The sequence below is a fragment of the Gorilla gorilla genome, chromosome 7 (assembly GCF_029281585.2).
Source record: "Gorilla gorilla gorilla isolate KB3781 chromosome 7, NHGRI_mGorGor1-v2.1_pri, whole genome shotgun sequence".
Lineage (NCBI taxonomy): Eukaryota > Metazoa > Chordata > Mammalia > Primates > Hominidae > Gorilla > Gorilla gorilla.
This window is the reverse complement of record NC_073231.2, coordinates 106,627,550-106,648,566: the sequence shown is the minus strand read 5'-3', so window position 1 is coordinate 106,648,566 and position 21,017 is coordinate 106,627,550. Positions and strand designations below refer to the sequence as shown.

Below are 21,017 nucleotides of genomic sequence, written 5' to 3'. Positions count from 1 at the left end.
GGGAGCTGCCTGGAGCAGCACCATCCAGGAAAAATGTAATGCAAGCCAACTGTATAATTGTAAATTTTGCAGTAGCCTCACTAAAAAGTGCAAAAAGAGGCTGGGCACGGTGGCTTATGCCTGTAATCCCAGCACTTTGAGAGGCTGAGGCATGTGGATCACTTGAGGTCAGGAGTCTGAGACCAGCCTGGCCAACATGGTGAAACCCTGTCTCTACTAAAAATACAAAAAAAAATAGCTGGTTGTGGTAATGCGTACCTGTAGTCCCAGCTAATCTGGAGGCTGAGTTGGGAGAATCGCTTGAACCTGAGAGGCAGAGGTTGCAGTGAGCTGAGATCATGCCACTGCACTCCTGCCTGGGTGACAGATCGAGACTTCATCTCAAAAAAAAAAAAAGCAAACAAACAAAAAAACCCGAAAAAAATGCAAATAGAAACAGGTGTCATTAATTTTAATATAGTTTATTTGACCCATATATCCAAAATGTTATTATTTCAACATGTAATCAATATAAAAAGGTTATTAATGAGATAATTTGTTTTTTCTTTATACCAAGCCTTCTGATCTTGGTGCATATTTTACACTGACAGCGCCAGCCACATTTCAAGAGCTCAATGGCCACATGTGGCTAGTGGCTTCCTATTGGGCAGTGCAGACTAGAGGCAGGAAGCTGGGGAGAAAACCTCCATCAGTATTGTTGTGGCTTTGTTGTTGCTGCTGCTGCTGCTGCTGCTGCTGCTGCTGCTGTTTTGAGACAAGGTCTGGCTTTTTCACCCAGGCTGGAGTGCAGTGGCACGATCTCGGCTCACTGCAACCTCTCCTGGGTTCAAGTGATTCTCCTGCCTCAGCCTCCGGAGTAGCTGGGATTACAGGCGTGCATCACTATGCCCGGCGAATTCTTTTATTTTTAGTAGAGACAGGGTTTTACCATGTTGGCCAGGCTGGTCTCGAACTCCTAACCTCAAGTGATCCGCCCCCCTCGGCCGCTCAAAGTGCTGGAATTGAGGGATATTTTAAAATGTCACCTCCCACCTTCATCGTGGCATCTCCAGGATCTAGCGCACGGCGTTGCATGTAGTCTGGGCTCTGGGCAGGAGGCAGGAGGCAGGAGGGTAGCCCGGGGATGAGAACCGGGGTGGGCGGTGGGGGAAGTGGTCGCCACCCTGTGCTTTCACGCTGGCCTCGACCGCCTCTAAGGTGGAGCCCCCGCATTTCCTTCCTGGCAGGCTGCTTTAAGTGTGCCTAAAGCTAGAAGGACCCCTCTCTCCAGTTCCCTCTGGCAGGTTGCGGGGAAAGAGGGGAACAAAAAAGCCAGCCCCTCCCAGTTGTCTCAGCCTAAGCTAGGACAGGGCTCCGAGGGTGGGATGTGCGTAGCCCTGCCTCTCCTGCCCGCCTCCTGCGTTTCCGCGGGCTTCCCGGGCCCCTCGGTGTCGTAGTATTACTGCCAAACGCCTTTCCTGTGTCGTCTGTGTTCCGCAAAGGTGCGTTTACAGCGTCTCTGCACCAATCAGCCTGAAGGGTAATTGCCCTATAATGGGGCCTGGCCTTGTTTCGGGGCCTGGCCTTGTTTCATATCCTGCCATCAAAGGTCTCAAGGATCTCTACCAAGCACGCCCCCTTTTTACTGGAGGGGACGCGGCCTGGAAGCCAGCGGCTGCCCGTAAACAGTGAGTGACTCAGGAAGGAAGCCGGCGCCGTGCCCTCCATTGGCACGACGGTGGAAGGATGTCTCGGGAGTTCTTCCTTGCTGAGCAACATCGCATTCCATTTAAGGGGGTGGTTCCCACGCTTGCACATGCAGCCTATCTTCCTAGCCACGTTTTGACAGAATACCTGAAATGAATTACATATATCCTTGCTCTGTTCAGTAGAGGATGATGATGAACATATTCTAATTCTTTCATCATAAATCATGCTTACGGTTATGGTTAATCATTCTTAACTGATGCTTTAAACGTAATTATTTGTTGTCTCTTTTCTAGCCATCACTCCTAGATGTCACTTCTGTTATCTGATCCCTGCTTGCCCCAAATGTTGCCCCTTTTCAAATGCTCCTTTCCTATTGGCTGGGATCCGTCTTCTACAGATAACTGTAGATAACTTCTAATATAACTAAGTCTTGTAGAAATGAGGTGGAAACAATAGCCTCGAAGCATCATCGAAGGGCCGCTCGCCTAGTTAGCAATACATAAGTGCTTGGGCTTTGTCATAACTGTTTTAGCACCTCAGAGATTTTTTTTTTCTGAATGTTCACTTATCTACAGATAAATTGAGGCACTCCTTTATTTGCTTGTAAATATTACTTTTCTAGAGTATACCAAGTTTCTCTGCTTTTTATGTCATGTAATCTTTTAAGATGTTGGAGAAAATGGTTCCAACTTAAGATCCAAGCTCAGGGAACTTCCGGGAGAACACACAAAGCTGGCATTATTTTGCTGCATCAAATGTTCTCAGTTTTCATTAACCTCTGGGCACATTTACAAATACTCTTAAAGAAAGCATTCATAGCTTACTATCTACCAAAGGAAAAATGGAAACCAAACCTGCTTTCTCTCACACCTATCTTTAAAAAATATATTCACAGAGTTTCTGACTGTAAAAGTGGAAAGGAGTGATCACCAGTTGGCAATAGAAGCAATTGTTTTGAACTCCCATGTCATGATTATGTTGTGATGGAATCAGAGGTCCTTCTATTTTCTTATCCTTGGGAACATTTCTTCTTTGCCCTTATCTCTATAAAATCCTAAATTTTTGAGACCTTGACAAATATAAGTCTTATTCTCAATAAAGGGAGAAGTGTGATTGCTTCCAATCCTTTCTTCGGATTAGGGAAGAGCAAAGTGCTCCCCTGGGAAAAAGAATCCAGGGACAAAACTGGTGGCAACGTGAAAAGTCAAGGGACAAAAAGTTTGCCGAAGCTGATCTTCATGGAAATGGGATGATATGACACCAGATGAAATAGATGCCCCGGATATCCCAGTAGCGGTCACAAACTGGGGTAGAAGATGGGTTGTGACATTGTGGGGCTTACTAAGCACTAATTTTGCCAAAGAGCTGCTGAAAGGTGTTGCAACAGATCTCAACAGCAACAGACTGGACCCTGAGGAGCACAAATAATTCCTGCGCTGGGTTGACCAGAGGTGACCAACAAGCCCTTTTAATTGTACAGTGCTTACTTTATTTATATTTATTTACTTATTTTTTTGAGACAGGGTCTTGCTCTGTTGACCAGGCTGGAGTACAGTGGCATGATCTTGGCTTACTTGACCTCCCAGGCCCAAGCTATCCTCTCATCTCAGCCTCCCAAGTAGCTGGGACTATAGGGCACATGCCACCATGCCCGGCTAATTTTTAAATTTTTGGAAGATACAGGGTGTATTAGTCCATTCTTATGCTGCTATAAAGAACTCCCTGAGCCTGGGTAATTTATAAAGAAAAGAGGTTTAACTGACTCAGAGTTCAGCATGGCTGGGGAGGCCTCAGGAAACTTACAATCATGGAAACTTACAATCATGGCAGAAACGGAAGCAAACAGTTCCTTCTTCACATGGCAGCAGCAAGAAGAATAAGTGCCCAGCAAAGGGGGAAGCCCCTTATAAAACCATCAGATCTCATGAGAACTAACTCACTATCATGAGAACAGGATGAGGGAAACCGCCCCCATGATTCAATTATCTCCACCTGGTCCCTTCCATAATACCAAGGGATTATGGGAACTACAATTCAAGATGAGATTTGGGTGGGGACACAGCCAAACCATATCACAGGGTTTCACCATGTTGCCCAGGCTGGTCTCAATCTCCTGGGCTCAAGTGATCCTCCTGCCTTGGCCTCCCAAAGGCCTGGGATAACAGGTGCGAGCCACTGTGCTCGGCCTCAACACTTACTTTTTGCTGAGAGACACAACCTCCTGCAACCTAGGGAAATATTTGAAAGCTCATAGCAGTGTTTACTCAACAAGTAAGCCATGAAGAAGCTACACCTTTCCAGGAAGCCTATGAGGCAGGGGCCAAACCACAAGGGAGGAAATAGGTGTCACCAGGTGCAGCCCTGCTCTACTTCTGACTCACCGTCTGACCAGGCTCCTCTGGCTTCACTGTGCCTCACTTCTCCAGCTGTCAAATGGAAGGAGGAGGGGATGGGATGGTTTTCTTGGTAAAATTCCCTGAAATCTTTTGCTGAAAGGTTCTTCAGAAAGGGCAGATAGTATGGTTATCCCTTGGCTATTAGGTATGTGGTTGCTATGACTAGGGTTTGGAATAGTATCACAACATCATATAGCTATTTACAATAGCAAATGGGCATATAAGGATCCAGGAAGATCTAGAAGTCCTCAGTAGGACATGCATTCCAGAAGGCTGAGGCTCAATCTTTCCAAGCACCAAATGGCCCTGTGCATGCACACACACACACACACACACACACACACACACACACACACACTCCCATGGTGTTTTGGGGGCCTCTCATCTCTCTGCTCCAAGGCAAGGTCAGACTCTCACAAGGACAATCTAGCACTTCCCAGCTGCTCTGGGGGAGGAAAAGCAGGTGCCCAATACCCATGTGTCCTGCTCTTTCAGCAAAGATGGCCCTAGAACCACCCTAGAGCACCACTACTAGAATGTGACCCGCTCACAGCACCTGTGAACTAGAAGCTTTTCAGGTGACCTAAGGGACTGGGCCAAAAGATACTTTACACTCTAGTGGTGCATGCGTGCATGCATGCCTGCATATATGTGCACGTGTGCACATGCAGGCACATTCTTGCCGTATCTAAATCTGCCTATAAAAAACACACAAAACTTAAATGTAAAAATGTAATCTGGGAAAACCCCCATAAGTCAGTTCTAGGATAGGCATGTGCCTGTGTGTGAATAGCACAACGTCAGCGGTGCCTGAGTCTTTAGCTCTCACAGACTCAAATGGAAGGCTGGGCACAGGGACTATGGTATATTCCGAAAGGATGGGTTGAGAATCACACTAATATTGACAAGAGGTAGGAGCAGAAATGCTGGCAGGAGTAGGCTTTCAGTAATGTTACTATTATCCCACTAACCAATAAGAGGTGGCTGGGCGTGGCAGAGGGGAGGGCCTAGGAGTAAACACTGAAACGAGGGCTTGACATTGTGAAGACACTCTGGTGGACGTATATGGGGCTTGCTGGTGTATGAGGTGGCCAAGTGCTCAGCTCTACCCTCATGAAATGGTGATGTTTCTATTCTGCTTTCATCTAGAATGCAGAATTATAGGACAGGGAGGTGCTTCTTAAGAACAGATTTTTTTTTTTTTTTTTAATAGAGAGAGAAAAAAAAAAAAAACAGAAAAAATAAATAGAGACAGCATCATGCTATGTTGCCCAGGCTGGTCTGGAACTCCTGATTTCAAGCAATCTTCCCATCTCGGCCTCCCAAAGCGCTGGGATTACAGGCGTGAGCTACCACCATGCCCCGCCTTAAGAACAGATTTAATTATTGACAAAAGCATAAGAAATGTATCAGAACTCACTTTCTCTTGCTCTCATTCCCTCCTCATTACTCTCAAACCTGTTTCCTCATTATTCTTGTTGATAGAGATGATCAAATTTATTATTTTATGCGCCTGGTACAGAGTGGTTGCTCAACTGCTACTCAATGAATGAATGAAGAAATGCCTCTTAATTTTCGGAAACACGCTGTGAAGCAGTCTGGGAAGTATATTGCTTTGAGACCACAGCAGACCAGCAAAAAGAGGACAATGGGGAGGGCCTGCAGAGCGCAGAGCCTTCTGCTTCTGGCATCGGCCTCTGCTCTTTCCTGTGGACCCTTGCCTCAGTTTCCTCCCCCATGCACTGGCCCCACTCTGAGCCCACTGCTCCCACATGGCCCATAAATCTCCTCCCAAACCCTCCAGCACCTCCAACAGCTGCCTCTGCCCTCAGCTTCTTACTGTTCTTTCCACCCTTTTCTGAAATCTCCTGCGCAAAGCCCCAAATTGGCTTGAGAGAAGACGACTGGACAGCCAGGCTTGAGTCCACTTTAGCGGCAGGGGGTGGGGGAGTGGTGGGTGGAGGCTGGGAATGGCCACGAGTGAATACTTCCTAATCCCACCAAAACATGTTGAAATGTAGAGGGACAACTAATATGTATTGAGCATCTGCCCTAAGTCCGGCGCTTTACCCAAGCCGTTGCTGCAATTTGGCATGGTGTGATTCTCCCCATTTTGCAGGTGAGAAGCGGAGACTTGGAGAAGCTAAGTGGCTTGCCCAGCTGTTCACAGCTAGTATGCAACTGCCTTCACTCCAGTCCCATACGCATTCAGCTACATCCTCATGATGGAAATAAAGGAGAGATAAAGGGCAGAAATAACTTAAGCACCAAAACCCATTTTCCATGTCTATACAACCAGCACATATTACAATATGTATACATAAAGGACTATTTGTGTGATTAGATTCTAAGGAGACCTATGTGAGTAAAGCCCCAGGTATAAAATTTTTAGCACACCACTGGACAGAGTTGTGGCCTTCCATAAATTCTTGCGGAATGAATAAATGGGTGTTCCGTGGCATGTGTTATGTATCATTAAGGAGTTCTTTCAATGGGTCTGGCACTGTGCAAAGTGCTTTGCGTTCCTTATCTCATATAATCCTCTTAATAACATAAGAGAGATGCCATCATTTTTCCGATTTTTTACTGTTGAGGAGCCAGAGACTTAGAAAAAGTAAATAACTTGCTCAAGGTCATATAACTAATCATTGTAGAGGTAAGACTTGGTTTCAGCTCTGCCTGGCTCCACAGTCCATGCTCTGGACCTGAGCTCCCCTGCCTCCTGGGAGGAGGTGGGGTTGGCAATGCTCCCTCCCCCTAAGCCCCTCACCTCCTCCACCATATGCAAGGTACTCATCTGCCAGATGCCTTCTCTCACCATGCACAGCTGAAGGGCCATTTTAAAGCTTCCGCATACTATGGGGAACCAGCTCAACTAGAAAACCAGGCAGAGGACAAGTCCGTGTGCTGTTGCCCAAACTGACTTGCGGGGAGTTGGTGATGAAGAGAGTCTTGAGGCCCTTGCCCTGGTTTCTCTTTCCTGCCCCAGAATATCAGACAGACAGAGCACAAGATTACAGAAAGGTCTAGCTAAGGAGGCCTGAGCCAGGGGTCACTTTTACCGCTGTCTGGGCAAGCCCATTAACCTTGCTGAAACTGTTTTCTCCTCTATAGAACAATAATCACAATAACAATTGCTATCTGGTGGGGCTACTGAGACCAGGCGCAGGCAGGTTTTTGGTAACTGCAGCATCCACAAGTGACTCAGTCCCAGAGGCAGGGACATGGGCCTTTTCTACCCCACACTGCACCCCATCATGAAGGGGAAGGGAGGCCTTTCATAAACCAAGTGTATCTTGGGACCTGGTGTTTTGCCTGGGTCTGAGCCGACCCCAGTGTTGGAACAGCTGCAGTGAAGGAGCTGCAGCTTCTGGGGCTGTTCTGGCTGTGGTCATCATGTGGAGGAGGGAGTTTGCAGCCTGTCTGAGGCTCCTGCATCTTCGGGGACTGAGAGCATTCAACCTTTCCTTTCTCCCCCTAGATAATCACAGATACCTCCCTCTCTACTCCCTGCACAGGCCCACCCATTCCTCCCTTCCCTTGGAGGGCAAGGCTGTACTATTGTGAGCGACACAGGGCCTTTACTTCCCTCAGAGCCGTCCTAACCATGGCAAGACCCTTTGTGATTCCATCTCCACCCTGTACAGCCAAGCTGACCATGGGTGTGTCTGCTGGGAGCAGGGGTCAGTTAGGAAGAGATGGTTGTGCCATTTCTCCCCACCCAGAGGCACACACACACACACACACTCACACACCTTGACTAGTTGCTCTTTTTGGATTTCATTCTTCACAAACTGCTGCTCAGGTAGTATATGGTTAACAGAGGCCTCTTAGGGAACACAATCTTCTGCTCTTGGCTGAGAAGTTTAACGTGAGCCTTATGGCTGAGGAGAGATAGTGCTGGCACAACATGGACCTCCCCATAGCACACCAAGGTGTGCACCTCTGAGAGGGCATTCTACTGTTCCCTCTCGCTAAGAGGTAGATAAGTCTGGAATATCACTTGATGTTGAAAGGTAGCTCTAAAGATAAACTACATCTCTGGATAGTCATTGGGATCCCTTTGGGATCTTAGTTGACAGAGAGTTGCCAACATCCCAATGGTAAGTCAGTATTTACATTTGTGTTCATAATAAAATGTATGTATATATATTCCACTTGCCCAAACAGCAGCAGCAACAGTTATAGAAGGATTCCTTATCGCCTCCCTCTGCCAAATATTAGGGACTGAATCTCCCACGGCATTTCAGAGAAAAGCATAAGTAAAGCATAAGTAAAACAAAATCTCATCACCTGTTAAGTATATGTACTTCCTTATTTCTACTTTTAGGTCATATTCCTCATATTACTAGGATATATTAATATTCAAAGAGGCTGGGTGCGGTGGCTCATACCTGTAATCTCAGCACTTTGGCCGAGGTGGGTGGATCATTTGAGGTCAGGAGTTCAAGACCAACCTGGCCAACCTGGCAAAACCTGTCTCTACTAAAAATATAAAAATTAGCCAGGTGTGGTGGTGCGTGCCTGCAGTCCAAGCCTCTTGGGAGGCTGAGGCAAAAGAATCGCTTGAACATCCGGGAGGCGGATGTTGCAGCAAGCCAAGATCATGCCACTGTACTCCAGCCTGGGCAACAGGGAAACTCCATCTAAAAAAAAAAAAATCAAAGAAATCCAAATGTGTCTTTAACATTTGATCAAAGACTATTTTGCATTTTCAGCTGGCAAAACCTTTGCACTAATGCTATCAATGTCAGTGCAGACATCTGGATATTAATACTTGATGGTATTGTGTTGGGGATAGTGACTGGTTCAAGAGAGAGGCTCAGGAAAGAAGAATATCTCATTAACAAATATCTCTTTTAGGGTACTCTTTAAGAATACTATTTTTTTTTTTTGCAACTTTAAGATTATTATTCTAAGACCTTATCTCAAGATTATCAGCATTATAGAATGTATAACTAGAAGGCACCTAAAATGTCATCTAGATGGTACCTAATTTTGTATATGAGTGAACTAGGATTATACCAGCACTAAATCAGAAAAAAAAATCAGATGAAAAGGCTGTGTTTATACCTGTTCTTTTTAAAAAATTTTTTACTTGAGGTTCAGACGGTACATGTGCTATATTTGTTCTTTAAAGCGACTCAGCATCATTCATTCATTCAACTCAAATGTACTGAGCATATTTAACCCTCACAAATGTACCATAAGGTAGGTTTTACTATTACTCATTTTACCGGTAGGTATTACCCATTTTACAGATGAGGAAACTCAGGCTCAGAGAGGTTAAGTCCAAGATCACATTTGTAGCCACTAAAGAACAGGAATTCAATACAAGCCTATCAGATTGTATTAGTTTTTTCTTGTTGTATAACATATTACCACAAATTTAGTGTCTTGAAACAACACCCATTTATTATCTCACCATTTCTATGGGTCAGAAGTTTGGGCACATTTTAGCTGAGGTCTCTGCTCAAGGTCTCATGAGGCTAAAATGACTATGTCAGCCAGGACTGCAATTTCATATGAGGCTTGGGATCTTCTTTCAAGCTTACCATTTGCTGGCAGAATCCAGTGGCTTGTGGTTGTGAGACTAAGGCCTTCAGCTCCTAGAAGCCACCCACTGCTCCTGGCACACAACTTTCTCCACAACATAGCAAATTTCTTCTTCATGGCCAGTAAGAGAAGGTCTCCACTGCTTCAGATCTCTCCTTTCAGCAAAGGCCTGTATTCTCTTTTGAATGGCTCACTTGATTAGGTCAGGCCTACCCAGGATAAATTCCCTTTCAATGAACTCAAAGTCAACCTTAATTAATCTGCAAAACCTCTTCACCTTTGCTATATAATGTAATCTATTCACTGGAGTAAAATTCCATCATATTCACCACTCCTGCCTACATCAAGGGGAAGGCATGCACACCAAGGGTCAGGAATCTTTGGACAATTTTAGAATTCTACCTACCACACAGATGCTAGTGCCCACATATTCTTAAACTACATACTTCCTCCCCCAAAGCAATGAACATTGGTCTGAGCCTCAGCAGACAAACAAAAGTTACACCATGTAAGTGCAGCGAAGGAATTATGCACCAAGTGGAAAGAAGCATAGTAAGGAAAAATGGTCTCCTGTGCATAGGTGGTAGGGTTGGAGAGGGGAGATTTAAGGGGAGCCTCAAGAGCTGATGTTTTAATTGGATGGCCAAGAAGAGGACCACACCTTCTCACTTTTCTGTCTCCACTGCCTAGCAGTCTTGGGGCTCATAGTAGACACTCGATAAATGTCTGTTGACATGAAAGACCATGTGAGTGTCTTCTAGGCAGATTAGGGGAAAGAGCATTCTAGATAGAGGAAACATCATGTGCAGAGGCCCAGAGATGTGAAGCCATATGCTATGTTCAAGGATCCATGAGAAGTGTCAGACACCATTAAACATGCAAGGCAGACAATGCATCCAGAACACGGAGGGCCTTGAATACAGTGCTGAAAATGTAGGGTTTTAATTTGTAAATGAAGAGGAACATACAAAGAGGGGAAAAAATGAGACTTGTGTTTGAGAAAATTAGCTTCCATGAGAGTACAGTACCCAAAGGCTGGTTTGGGATGAGGTTAGGATGAGTGGGGTGAGGATGACCCAGGGCTGTAGGAGTTAGTGTCGGGAGGCTGAGTAGTCCAGGTGAGGGAGGAGGACCCGCACTGAGGCAATGCAGTGGCATGGAGGAGAGGGATGGCTTCCGAAGCTGCTCAGGAAGCAGCGTTGACAGAACTGCATGCCTGACAGGATCTGAGGGATGAAGGAATCACGGAGGATGATGGAGGATAACTCTGACTTAGAAGAAGAGTAAAGAATAGAACCATCCATTGAGCTTGAGGATTAAGAGAAAGACTAGGGTTGAGGAAGAGGCTGATAAGGTGTGGAGGCAGTGATGGCGGGAGGAAGGGTGGTGGTGGATGACAAGGACGCTTCAGGACATGTTGAGTTTGAGGTGCCTGTGAAATATCCCAACAGAGAAGTCCAAGAGAAGGCAGCTGAGTTCTTAGCTCCGGAGAGCTGGTCTCCAGCTTATAGGAGGGCAATCAGGTCACAGCAATGGATAACCACAGAGGGACAGAGGGACAGAGGGCAGAGTAAGGAAGGAGAGAGCTGAGAACAGAACCATGGGTTGCAGGTCTGCACTGTCAAGGAGAGAAAACATTACCTGGAATCAAAGGTGAGAGAAGAGAGGATCTGTGAGGCTGCGAATGCATAGTTACCTCAAATATAAACAAAAGAGAAATGGGGGATGCTTTATCATCAAAAGAAATAGTGCCCATGAAAATCCCTGTTGGGCTGGGTGCAGCAGCTCACGCCTGTAATCCCAACACTTTGGGAGGCTGAGGCAGGAGTATTGCTTGAGCCCAGGAGTTTAATACCAGCCTGAGCAACGAATAGTCAGACCCTTGCCTCTAAAAAAAACAAAAGGAAAGAAAGAAAGAAAGAAAGAAAGAAAGAAAGAAAGGAGGGAGGGAGGGAGGGAGGGAGGGAGGGAAGAAAGAAAGAAAGAAAGAAAGAAAGAAAGAAAGAAAGAAAGAAAGAAAGAAAGAGAAAGAAAGAACCCTGTTGGTATTTCACTGGCTTGAGTTGTAAAGAAGAAAGGGAAGGCCAGACACACCAGAGCATGTGTAATTTAAACAAACACAACTCTTAAGTAAATTAGCTAGGAGAATGGATTGTTGCAGATTTCTTTATTGGGTTAGGAAGTACTTGTTTTCACTGAAGGCTATTCTTTTGAAGAAAAAAAGAACTTTGAGTTAAAATTTATTAGTCTCCTTTGATCTCTGTAATTAGGAGATTTGACCCAAGCATTCATCAGTTTTTAATGAAAATCAGCTACTTTCCACGGTTTGTTTTCTTATAACTTGAAGAACAAAAGAGTGTTTTTCGTAAGATCATCAGGGGTGAGACAGGATTTTGTAAGAAGAGAGATGACTGTGGAAAAACAAAATTTTAAAAGGGAACAGATCCACTTTGTATTGTTTTTCTTTTCCCCATCCTCAGATGCTACCAAATAACCTCACAATACCAGCAATTGCTCTGTCCCACCAAAATTTGGATGTTTCAAAATTGCCTTCAGAAGAACAATCTACTTAATTGAAAAACTGTAGAGACAAAGTCAACCAAGTGCCTGTCAATGGATCCCAGTCTCTGAACTCATTATCCAGAACCGGTAGCCAGTAACAGTCACTTAGCTCAGGCCCAGAGCAGCTGAACTGCAGAGATGCAAGTGCCAAAAAGCCAATCTCTCCCTGCTTTTCTCATCTGCCTCCCAGAATCTGATGTCTTGCTGAGTAGCTGGCCAGGTGTCCCCATTCTTAGTGACTTGGAGGAGGTGGGAGACTTGGCAAAGCAGCAGGAATACACACACACCCCTCACCTCTGTCCTCTGCAATCCCCTGAAAAACAGGCTCGTCTGCTTTACTGGAATCACAAACTTTTAAGTTCTAGAATGAAGTAGCAGATGTTTATGTGAAACGATCCTATTTCTCTAATATTCAGTCAGCAAGTAGTTGTCAAGATGGGGTTTACATATTGAAATCCATGGATGGGAGGATTGGCAAGAACTTTGAACAATGGGGTCAATGAGATGCTGAGGAGAAGCCCTGCCTAGGGGAAGAAAATGAGGCGATGGGGACACCAGTGGCTCCTGGCACCTGCATGAACGGAAACCAGAGGCTTCAAGCCCATTAACCAGAGCAGAAATGGAACCAAACAAGAAAACACATGAAGGTGGAAAGAACAGAAAGGGACAAACTATTTTCTTACTGAAAATGGGAAAGTTACACACCTCCTCCTCCCAAACATGATGATGTTCTGTTTCGTTAACCTCTTTGAGAAGGTGACTGGATACAGAAATACGGTCTAGCCTATCAATTTATGAGAAACATTTATTAATCATTCCCAGTGAAAATGTATTTGGATGTCAGCTTTAAGTGGATCCTCATGAAGAAGTAAAGTCAATGAAGTCTGAAAACTTTTATCTACTTTGGAAGGATGAGGAGGGTGGATTGCTTGGGCCCAGCATTTTGAGACCAGCCTGGGCAACATGGCAAAACCCCATTTCTACAAAAAATTACCTGGGTGTGGTCACGCACACCTGTAGTCCCAGCTACCTGGGAGGCTGAGATGGGAAGATCACCTGAGCCCAGGAGGTCAAGGTTGCAGTGAGCCATGATCATGCCACTGCACTCCAGCCTGGGCAACAGAGTGAGACCCTGTCGCCAAAAAACAACAACAACAACAACAACAACAACAACAAACAAAAAAAACAAACCTCCAAAACCCCCACCTCCAGATACTTTTATCTCCTGCCATGTGGAGCTTTAAAGTTAAAACAGAGGTTAAAAAAAAAAAAAAGTGCTGGGGTACAAGCACATCAAACCAGCTCCAAACCCTGGCTCCACCACTTAGTGGTATGACCTTGGATAAGTTCCTTGATGTCTCTAAACCTCAGTTTTCTCATCTATACAGTGGGAAAAATAATATTCCAGATCCATAATCCCTTATCAGCAATTCAGAAATCCAGTAGGCTCTGAAAAACAGGTTTTTTTTTTAAGTTTGCAGGAAATTCATTTGATGGTAAAACCTGACCTGAAAGATTATGAGACTTTATATAATATAGTTTTTATTTATCCCATTAAGCATGATTATCCATATGTCGGCTGCAGAAATATCGATGTCTAATGATGGATGTCACCCCAGACCTTGCTGGGAGGTGTTATGAAAAATACAGTACAGGCACAGATTTGCCCCTTAAAAACATGAACGCTCCAGAATTCTGAAACATACCTGAATCTGAACGGAACCAGGTAAGGGATTGGGACCTATACCTTGCGGGTAGTTGGAAATATGGTGAGATAATGTGTGTGAAGTGCTTGTCGCAATGCCTGGCACTTTGTAAGTGCTCAGGAAATACAAACAATAATTTATTATTTTAAAGCACTCGAATGATTCTTGTCATGTTCTTTTCACTGTGGAATTTGCCCAGGAAACCGCAAACTCTGAAGCTCTGACTCCCCTTTCAGTGTCGCCCCAAGAGCCCACACTTTTGAAGGAATAACCTCCCTGGTGAGATGCACCATGTCCCTGAGGGTGCAGTGGAGTTGTGACCCAGACCCTAAAGCCAAGGAAAAATCTCTGGACATACAACATTCAACAAGGACAAGGACAGGGAATGAAAGAAGTTCTGCCATTGGACAGACACACTTCCAAAAGTGGCATGGCTTGATGGATGAAGGCTCAACTTTGGGGCTGGAGAGACCTCGGTCCTAACTCTGTGCCATCCATGGTGGTGGAAATCTCTGAGTCTCAGTTTCTTCACGTGTAAAATGGGATAATAATACTTACCTAAAACATTTGTCATGGGATAGTAATACTTACCTAAAGCACTTTGTATGGGGCCTGGTACACAGAACATGCTCGAAAGTGAAGGCAGACAGAAACATGAACATTCCACATATGCTGAGTGACACAGAAACCCAAGCCCGAGGTTACTACCAAACACAGTTCCGCTTTGCCCTAAATTGGCCAAAGCTCCCTCGAGGAAAGGCTAAAGCCTTAGCTTGCCTGCAAAAGCTGAGGAGGAGAAGCCGAGCAGAAGGGGCTCACTGTCTATGAAGACTTACAAACCCACGGTGGCAGGAATGGAGCCTGGGTCCTTCTCTCCCAAGAAGGTAGGCACCCTCAGCTTGCTTTGGGGACCTCTGATTCAATAGGACAGGTAGGCATAATGTCAGGTGGGGGATTACAAGGTGGTTTATGGATACACAGAGAGTCAATAAGGCTCATTCACACCCTGAATCCAGTTTTTGGCTGGATTACCAAGTCCCAGTTTGACTCTTACCCTTATAAAAGGAATAATGTTAAGGTGTACTTAGGAGGAGAAGGAGTTGTTTTCTGCCGTTCAAAGTGAATCCTTTCATAAGGGAGACCTTTCACCCGAATTATTACTTTGTCCTCACATGCCCGAATCCGCACTTAAAATGAAAAGTCAACAGCTATTCATTCCTGAGGATGGCCTTGAGCTTACGCTAGCAAGTGCCTTGTTTTCTATAGTTGGAGACGCTGACCTACATAATCACCTTTTCTCCAGAGCCCTGGGACTTGAGAAACACCAAGTGTAAGACATCATCAACCCCCAGGTGTTCTGAAGCCCCACTCCTTTTCTCTTTCTTGACCATTGTGGCTGAATGTGAATCCCCACCTTTCCTGCCCTCCTGGGGACCTTAGGAATTCTGCTCCTCACTGCAGGTGAGTCATGTCAGTATCTAGAACACACATTGCCATTGCCATTGCCTGCCCCACCCTAGCACAGAGACTTCCCAGCCATCCTTCAATGCCAGCTCTCCGTGAACTTACCCCCATCTCTTCACAGCAGAATGGCTCAACAGGCAGGCCCACTCCATGGTTAGGTCACCAACCATGCTGGGTAACAGAAGAAGAGGCAGAGAATGAACATGGGAGAGAGAAAAGAAATTTTAAGCCAGGTGCGGTGGCTCACGCCGTAACCCAGCACTTTGAGAGGCCAAGGTGGGTGGATCACTTGAGGTCAGGAGTTCAAGACCAGCCTGACCAATATGGTAAAACCCTGTCTCTACCAAAAATACAAAAAATCAGCTAAGCGTGGTGGCAGGTGCCTGTAATCCCAGCTACTCAGGAGGATGAGGCAGGAGAATCGCTTGAACCCGGGAAGCGGAGGTTGCAGTGAGCCTAAATCGTGCCACTGCACTCTAGCCTGGGTGACAGAGTGAGACTCCACCTTAAAAAAAAAAAAAAAGAAAGAAAGAAAAAGAAGAAATTTTAAAAATAATTTGACATTTGATTAATTGTTTAAAGCATCAAAGTATAAAATAAATATCCATGTATCCATACTGGTATCAATAAATAATTGAATAAATAAATGTGGGAGAAAGGACAGCTTTTCCTTACAGAAGAATTCAAAGCAAATAAATGTATTAATAATTAAGAAAATAGAAAATCATCATTAGCCATGTGCAGTGGCTCACACCTGTAATCTCAACATTTTGGGAGGCTGAGGCAAGCAGATTGCCCGACCTCAGGTGTTCGAGACCAGCCTGGACAACATGATGAAAACCCGTCTCTACTAAAATACAAAGAATTAGCCGGGCATGGCGGGGTGTGCCTGTAATCCCAGCTACTTGGGAGGCTGATACAGGAGAATCACCTGAACCTGGGAGGTGGAGGTTGCAGTGAGCTGAGATTGCATCACTGCACTCCAGCCTGGGAGACAGAGCAAGACTCCATCTCAAAAAAAAAAAAAAGTCAAGATTGTGAGAGATGAGGGAAGACTGAGTAACTGTCACAGGTTGGAGCTGAGTAAGGACATACGACAACAAAATGCAGTGCAGAATCCTGGATTGGATATAGAAACAGGAAAAGAACATTAGTGAAAATATTAGTTAAGCCTGAACAAAGTCAGTCATCTAGTTAATAGTATTGTGTGTGTGTTAATTCTGAATTTTAATCATGTACTGTAGTTATGCAACATGTTAGCATTAAGGAAAGCTACGTGAAGCATTTAGGAAAACTCAATATTATTTTTACAGCTTTTCTGTATGTCTGAAATTATGTCAAAATAAAATATATTTTTCTTAAAAAAATCAGGGGCCGTGCACAGTGGCTCACACCTGTAATCACAGCACTTTGGGAGGTTGAGGCAGGAGGATCAGTTAAGCTCAGGAGTTTGAGAGCAGCCTGGCCAACATGGTGAAACCACATCTCTACTAAAAATACAAAAATTAGCCAGGCATGGTGGTGCATGCCTGTAATCCCAGCTACTCAGGAGGCTGAGGCAGGAGAATTGCTTGAACCTGAAGGCGGAGGTTGCAGTCAGCCAAGATTGCACCACTGCACTCCAGCCTGGACAACAGAGCGAGCTCAGTCTCTGGGAAAAAAAAAAAAAGCATTGGAGTAGTGGGACCATTGTGGGTTTCCCTGCATTCGTTGAATGCTTGCATCAGTTGAATGGTTTGGTATTGTTTCTATTGCGAATTCCATATTGGGGTTTGGGGGAGACAGGATGAGTCACCAGGATCATTTCAGGGCTCAGGGCCTCTGAAAGTTGCTTTGGACAAATTGGCCTTGTTCCCAGAAAGTCACCAACCAGCTCTGTTTCTCACCGAGGCCCATTTCATCCCTTCTTGGAGGCTGAAAGAACTCAAAAACATCTGCCACGGCATCGCCAAACCCTCTTCCAGGATGATTCTAAGGACTTGGGATCCTTAACCCCAGGATGTGGCCACACTTTATGGTGTCCATAGGGCAATCCTAGCAGGATAGACCATTCACTTCCACTTTAATTTCAGAGACAGAAGCATGCAATGCTTGGGGGGGCAGTGCCATTTCCTTAGGGTGATAATAGAACCAATTTCTCAGGTTCTAGGAATTAGATGAGCTAATACATGCTCCACATCATGGGTGAACTTTGAAGACATTATGCTGAGTGAAATTGGTCAGACACAGAAGGAAAAAGATTGTATGATTTCACATATATGAAGTATCTCAAATAGGCAAATGTATAGCAACAGAAAGTCAGATAATGGTTACCAGGGGCTGGAGGGAGAGGGTAATGGGGAGCTATTGTTTCATGGGTAGAGCTGCAATTTGGGAAGATGAAAAAGTCCCAGAGATGGATGGTGATGATGGTTGTACAACATTGTGAGCGTACTTCATGCCACTGAATTGATTCTTAAAATTCAGTGGCATTAAGTCTGGGTGCAGTGGCTCACACTTGTAATCCTAGCACTTTGGGAGGCCAAGGTAGAAGGATTGCTTGAGACCAGGAGTTCAAGACCAGCCTGGGCAAGATGGCAAGACCGCTATTTCTACAAAAAATAAAAATTAACTGGGCAGAGTGGCTCAAGCGTGTAGTTCCAGCTACTCAGGAGGCTAAGGTTGGAGGATTACTTGAGCCCAGGAGTTGGAGATTGCTGTGAACTATGATCACACCACAGCACTCCAGCCTGAGAACTAAAGCAAGAACCCTGTTTCTAAAACAAAAAACAAAACAAACCTATGCTGGGCCACCAGGTGAAGTGGCTCACACCTGTAATCCCAATACTTTGGCAGATATTGGGTAGGAGGTAGGAGGATCCTCAAGGTAGGAGGATTGCTTGAGCTCAGGAGTTTGAGACCAACCTGGGCAACGTGGTGAGACCTTGTCTCTATAAAAAAAATAAAATTAATAATTTAGTGGCATTAAATACACTTAAAAATGGTTTAAATGGTCCATTTTATGTTATGTATATCCACCATATCACAGTTTAAAAATAAATTAAAAATAATTAGATGGGATCATAGAAAGCTCCTGTAAAACATGTGGCCCACAGTAGACACCAAATACTATTCTTTATTACAGTTTCAGAAAATAGAACTATTATATAATTGTTTAATGTGAATTTTGGCCATGGCAGCAGCCACATATGACTTCGTACAATTAACCAAATTCTTTTTTTTTTTTTTTTAGACAGTCTTGCTCTGTCTCCCAGGCTGGAGTTCAGTGGTACAATCTCAGCTCACTGCAGCCTCAACCTCCTGGGTTCAAGAGATTCTCATGCCTCAGCCTCCCAAGTAGCTGGGATTACAGGCATGTGTATGCCACCACACCCCACTGACTTTTGTATTTTTAGTAAAGATGGGGTTTTGCCATGTTTCCCAGGCTGGTCTCAAACTCCTGGCCTTATGCGATCTGCCTGCCTTGGCCTCCCAAAGTGCTGGGATTACAGGTATGAGCCACCACACCCGGCCACTTAACCATATTCTTAACCTCACTATGGCCTGGTTTTCAACATTTATTTTTCACTCTACACAACATTAAGACTGAATGATGAATTTTTAAAAAATATTAGACTCACGTGTCCTATAAAAGCCTTTCTGTTGAAATTGACACTGACTGCATGATTCTCAATGCTGCCATGAGAAAATATGGCCATGGCTCTAGGTGTGACTTTACAAACATCCTTGCAACTATATCCTAATTCTATTGATCAAATTGTGTTTCTTTCTGGATTTGCCGAATCACTTTAACCCTCTCCCTACCTCCACTGACACTGCTGTCACCACCCCTACCACTCTCAGCGGACCACATCGGAGCCACCTGGGAAGGTGATTTCATCATGTGGACACAGGGGCGGAACTTGAAAATCACTCTTAGAGCTAGTATTGTCATGACATCTTACTGCCGCTGAGCGTGTCGCCAAACTCTGCTAATTTGCTGAGACATGGCTGGCATTTCATCGCACTCATAGCTCAGCCCTTTTTTGTGATGAGGCTCCCTGCAGTACGGTGGGACTAGCTCAGTCTCTCATTAAACGAGGCTCACATGGAGGATCCGCCAAGAGTGAAACACTGTCTTGCAAAATGCTTCTTTTTATGGTTTTCTGTGATGGAACATTGTATTGTTCCACATTTTAGCTCTGGTTTTGTAATCACTGATTATGTAACGAATTCTGATTCTGTGCCTGCAAAATTGGTCTGTGCCACTAAAGACAAAGGCGAATGCAACTACTTTAGAACACACAGAGATTGAGGCACTCTGTCTGTGCCCTCCCACCCCCTCCGCCACCACGCTTGCTAATCTTGTCAAAGATTGGTCTCACATTATACTACCACTTAGGGGGCAGGAGATGGGAGTGGCACAGCATAAAAACTCCTTCACTTTTGCACAAAGAATAGTGAATCCTAGGTAGTTTTGAAATGTGCAATTTTGTAAAACATCAGTTACCTCTAGTGGGGCTGACTCTGACTGCCTCAATAATCTGTAAATGCTTAAAAATCTGTGTCCTTTATGAGTAGGATTGCCAGGTAAAATACAGGACTCCCAGTTAACTTCGAATTGCAGATAAGCAGTGGACACTCTTTTTTAGTATAAGTGTATCCCAAATATTGCATAAGACATACTTATGCTAGAAAATTACTCATGGCTTATATGAAATTCACATTTAACTGGGCATCCTCTAGTTTTATTTGCTAAATCTGGCAACCCTACTTGAGATCAGACCCTTGTCACTGTCCTATCCTGCAGGCAGGTCTGTCCTTGTGGAACTCCAATAATGCATTCTGCCAAGAAACCTGGGACAGAAGGAGGCAAAAGAAGAATCTTAATCACGCTTGGCTTTTTGTTCTTATCTAGCTCCAAGCATCACAGATATGCGTTAAATTCATAAATCAATTAAAACCTTTCATTTGGACAGCTGAGTTTTAGTTCATTTTTATCCTGAAACTTTAGCAAGCTTGGACTCCATTGAGAGGAAGGATATGGAAAGGGGAAAGAATGACTCAGGAATCAGCTGGCCACTCGGGTTGGTCACTCACCCCAAACGGAGTGGCCCAGCATGGCACTGTCGCCTTAGTCTCTGTGTCTCCACTTGCAAACTTAAAGGACTGGATTCAATGACTTTAAGGCTCCTTCCAGGGCTAAAAATTCTATGATTCTGCATTCAAAAGGCCTGAAACTTCCAAGGTATGCTACTGAAAATCACAATAATAGATGAAAATTTTAAAACATCAGGGATTTTTTATTTATGCTACAAAATTTTAACAAGTTACTCACCAAATTTCCATCTGAGAAGAGTACAGATCTTGACATTCTCAGAACCTTGCTATTATATTGAATATTTTGTGCAAAATTTTTACTTAATCGGTATCCAGGTACAAGATTTGCCTGTCGGAATACTCTAAGAGAGTTTTCTGCTTGTTTGTCATTCCTGAATGACTTTGGTAAAATCCAACACTCTAAATTTAAGCTGTAACCTGGACCCAAGTTGTTAGTAGCTACTCTACAATCTGTATGATCTGGGGTGAAGGATCTCGGGTACTCAATAAAAACATTCTTAATCCAGGTCCAAAAACATGCTAAGGAAAAAGGCACTTAGGGGAG

General features: G+C 44.5%; 1 long non-coding RNA gene across 1 annotated transcript; it reads right to left on the bottom strand.

Moving 5' to 3' along the window:
* Positions 1-445: 445 nt before the first annotated feature.
* On the bottom strand, positions 446-15,542 carry LOC134759036 (uncharacterized). Its single transcript, XR_010134889.1, has 2 exons — positions 15,479-15,542; positions 446-1,833 (listed from the first exon to the last, which is right to left on the bottom strand). It is a non-coding gene; the product is annotated as an uncharacterized lncRNA (long non-coding RNA).
* Between the last annotated feature and the right edge of the window lie 5,475 nt (positions 15,543-21,017).